A 5,000-nucleotide genomic window follows, 5' to 3' on the forward strand; every position below is an offset into this window, starting at 1 on the left:
ATACTACCCTTGCAGTCTAAATTCCTTCCGATATTGTGACTTCATTAAAGAACTTTGCTCTTTGAAGACTTTGAATACCTACACACTACTAAATTTAACATGTAGTACCAGCAGAGCTTACCTTTGAAGAGTGTACCCTACCTTGCCAAACTAGCAGACGTTGACTAAAAGATCATGGAGGTTTACGTAACATAGTGCCAGAAGATCAATGTTTGAGAGGCAGCTTAATTGCTGCAAAGATCACAACACGGCGCCGTTATCGATGATATGTCGGAATGCCGAAAGCGCGATTCCGAGGTCAAAAATAAATTAATTTTCTTAAGATTAAGTTGCTGTATTGCTGTACATTTCTGAAAACCTAGTGGAAGCACCAAATCGGAGAGCATTACTCGTTTTATTACTGACGCCTAAAAAGACCTAAACACACATGCAGTGCACACAAGACAGAAAACATTTCGTGCTCACCATGGCCTTCAAGTTGCCCTTTAAGGTTCCGAAAGCGCATCATAACGTTAAATTGCCTCTTACATGTAATGTTTTTGCGCACATTTGATATATGACCACAAAATTCCAGATTATTGTCTACTTCCATTCCAAAGATCCCAATGTATCCTTAACACGGAATGAAACTTTATAGTCAGTATCCCCAAGCCCTATACCTTGTTGTTTTTTTTTCTTTTTAATAAGAGTTTAATAGTTTGTATACAATGGCCAAAGGGCCCAAGTAAAATTGGAAGGGGTACAGAGCCGGTTAACAACAATCCACTACCAGAACGGAACGTAAACTAAGCAACAAAGTTCAGATGAGCAAGGCACAAAGTCCATCAGAGCACAACCCCCACATTACTGAAAAGTAGGTAACAATTAACCGTAAATAACTACAAGCACGCACCAGGCCTACTCCTGAACCATACTCCATTCTCCCTTTTCATGCTGTTTCTCCCGTCTCCCTATATTTTGACGTACTTTCTCCCTCCACCCACTATTTTTTTTGGCCGTTTCTCCCTCCTCCCTAAACCGTTCCTCTTCCCTCTTTACTTTATTATCATCTTATCATTTATCAGCCATTTTCAATGTAATTTCGTGTCAATTTGTAATTTCAAAGCTCTAAGATATTATCTGTGCTGCGCCTCAAATATGCTAGGAATGTCGATGTAAAATCTTTGTTTTAATCTTCATTTTCAGAATAGATCATTAATTGAGGAATCCTTGTGGTCGGTTATTATCTTCTGAATCGTTCTTACCACATGCCATTATTACGAACGGTGACAATAGTTAAAATACTGACATTCCTAGGAAAAAGCAATACCGGCTCTTTTACCGGTTATTCAGCTCTATTGTACGCAGTCGTGTCCAGTGCGAGGCTGGGATACAGCCACAAGCAGTTCAAGACAATCGTGCAAAAGGAAATTAAGGAAACGAACTTTATTAAGTGTCTAGTCGTTCTAGCGCTTGAGCACTAATTGGGGACATTGTAAACTGAAATTAAAAATTAACACAAATCAAGTCAAATATTGTTTTTGAGGAGAGGGGAAACCGGATTACCCGGAGAAAACATCTCGGTGCAGAGTAGAGAACCAATAAACTCAACCCACATATGACGCCGGATCTCGAAATCGAACCCGGGCCACATTGGTGGGAGGCGAGTGCTCTCACCACTGCGCCATCCCTGCACTCCTAAGTTGAAGCAAACATTACACAATGGCCCATTGAAGCAAAATTGCATTCATATCTCTTAAATCCTATCGGATGTGTCGAAAACGAAGACCCGCAAGGGCACCCTATACGGACAAATTAAGCCAAAAGCCTTTGAGAGACGTTTCTAGGACTTCTGGGCTCCTTGTCATCTATAAAGACTTTCTAAACAGATGTTTTTACCACCTAGAATAATTTAATCTGTTAGTTGAAAAATTGAACTGTCCGAAAGTTTTGGGCAATGAAATCTTCATTTCAGAAATTGCTAGCAGAACGTTAAACATTTGCTGATCCGAAACTGTTTGGCGACATTTTTAAATTCAAGATTAAAAAATATCCCTTCCGGAAACGCAAGGCATTACTTTTCCCATGGTTGCGAATCTTTTAGGTGATGTTTTAGTAAGGAAATCTATAGCTGTTTGGCAACGTAGAAAAGAATTTTGACTCTCAAAAACCAAAATTTGACTTGATTTGCGTTAATCGTTAAGATTAATTCAGTTTGCAGTGTCCCCAGTTAGTGCTCCAGCGCTAGAACGACTAGACACTTAAATAAAGTTCCTTTCCTTTCTTCTCCCAAACACATATTTCACCGAAGATCGAGTCAATCAAAGTGCTCCATTTAGCCTGAGAATTGCTTGCCATATAATAATTGTTTTAGTGTAATTTTCAGCGGTGAATATCAAGAAAGTGCAAAACAACGGGCTAAAACAAGATAAAAAGGCACGAAAAGTGCTTGATTGGCTTAGCAGCCGCGCCTCCAAAATGTTATATTCACCGGGTAGCGTGGTGAATATAAAACTAAATTCTTATATTCACCGCTGAAAATTATACTAATTAACGATTATTCGCTGAAGGCGAGTTGAATACCGGTTAATAAAAACGGAGACGATGTTCACCGATGTTCCTTGGTAACTGCAGGAGTAACTGCTAGCTTTCAAATTGCACGAAACTAAAGCACACGTTCATCGCTTCTGGAAAATGGCGAAAACAACTTCTTTACTAGTTTCGAGCGCAGGAAACTTGCAAAATAGCCCATTGCACAGGTGTAGCTAAGAATGGAAGCGAAGCTGCAGGTGACCCTGTTTTGACACAAACCTTCGTACTTTTCTAATGTTAATGTAGACTTGTTAGAATTAAAACAATGCAATTTAAAAGCAGTGTGGTCTGTCACTGCCAGCCTCGCAGCCATTCATAGGCCTTTCCTTTTAGCAAACAACTGGAAAATGGCCCATATATGTTCCTTCACGGGAACATATAGACCGAATGCACACATTGCGGCCCAAAATATATATTTTTGTTTATGTGCTAATTAGACTCGCAAGCCTCGTTTGCATGGACAAAATACCAAGGAAACGGTTGCTTAAGAGCGAGCGATGCTATTGAGTCTAATTAGCACATAAACAAAAGAATACATTTTTGGCCGCCATTTATGCATTCGGTCTATTAGCCCAACAAATTGACCTGCTCCCAACTGAGTGGCTTCAAAGGTCAGTTGGAAGGGCATTGCACTGACATCGCAGAGGTCACGGGTTCGAATCCCGTTGAGGGCACTTGAGTCTTTTTATGTGTTTACTATAAGAGACCATTGCTTACATAAATTGTCCAGTTGTGCGTGGGTCAATTTCGTGTATAATCTGCACTTCAAATATACATTTCTTTCTGCGTTCAGCAACCGCTGGAAAACAAAGGAAAAATATTTAGGAAAACAACGTGTTCAATCAAAGTATTTGAAAGGCGGAAACTGAGGACGAATGTCATGTTTTCCACCCGTTCGATAACCTCCACAAACGCCGCGTTCAGCAACTGAGGAAAACCACAGAAAACACTTAAGAAAATAATGATTTCACAAGCGTCTTTCGAGCGCAGGAAACTTCGCACGAGCGTCATGTTTTCTTTGTGTTATTTGTCAAACAAATAGATAGAAAACAATGGGGCAGCTTTGGAACGATGGACAGCCTATTTAACTATATTTAGGCATGTGTTTTTATGTTTCATGGCAAAAAAACCCTCTTTCACCAGTAATTTTACCAAACGGTGAATTCTAAGAAAATTTATCCTTTACCACTCGTTTTCCGATTTCGTAAAACGTCAGACTGCGATTTCGACTGTTTGTTAACGCACCAAAATGCGAAGTTAGTTTGATATTTTCCTGCGTTCGAAACTCTTTAGTGAATACATTGGTTTTCCCAACTGTTTTCGTCTATGTCAATGCTTATCACCTGTGAATATTTTCATTGGAGACAGTTCTTTATAGGACTGACAACTTGTTTCTTTTCTGAATCAGCTGAATTACATGTCAGTAAATATATAGAGGATATTACATGGCCTCGCGGGGATACGAATTTTATCTTAAAGTGCTGAAAGTATCTCTCTCCAGTGAGCGAAGCGAACGAGTGAGAGATACTTTCAGCACGAGAAGATAAAATTCGTATCTCCAAGCGGCCATGTAATATTCTGTTTATGATAGAGATATTGATGAAATGTCCAGATTTACAATGTAAAACAACCTTTTTTTTTTCATTTTCGAAATGATGAAAAAGTGGTCACCAACCGCTAAAACACGCATGTTGTGTAAATAGTTTACTTCATAGAAAGTGCGGCGTACGGGGTTTTATGCACGAGTTGTTTGTGTCAAAAACCCGAACGAGCGAGGAACGAGCGAGTGAGGGTTTTTGACACAAACAACGAGTGAATAAAACCCCGTACAAAGCACTTTCTATGTCGTAAACTCTTTATTACACATAACATGAGAATTTTCATTAAAATAGTTTTCTGAACGCGAATTAGAAACAAAAACTCACTAACAATAGAACCAAATGCAAATTTAATTTAATTCAATAACAAAGTACGATTTGCACGATTTGCACGATTTGCACGAGATGCACGAGTGATTGGCATGGAAACGCCTTTACGCTATCGCTGATTGGTTATACTTTCACATGTGAAATAGCTGTACGCCATTCTGATTGGCTGTATAGGTCTTTTTCACATGTGAAAATAAAGCGTATAGATTTGTACAAATGAGCTTTATGGAATAAAATTCTCATGTTATGTGTAATAAAACATGAAACAAGATATGAAAGAAATCATGATAATGTAAAATTTTGCAAAAAAATGTTAATGTAGTAGAGAAGAATTATATTAAAGCACAAAAGTATCTTACAATGAAGAGGAAGCTCGCGTGTTATTGGCTAATCGTGTTCGTTACCATGACGACACCTATATTCTTGCATGTGAAAGATAAAAATGATATGTTCACTGCGCGCGGTGAAGATATGATTTTTTAGTAAAAGGAGAATCCTGGT

Source organism: Montipora foliosa, chromosome 9 (genome assembly GCF_036669935.1).
Source record: "Montipora foliosa isolate CH-2021 chromosome 9, ASM3666993v2, whole genome shotgun sequence".
NCBI lineage: Eukaryota > Metazoa > Cnidaria > Anthozoa > Scleractinia > Acroporidae > Montipora > Montipora foliosa.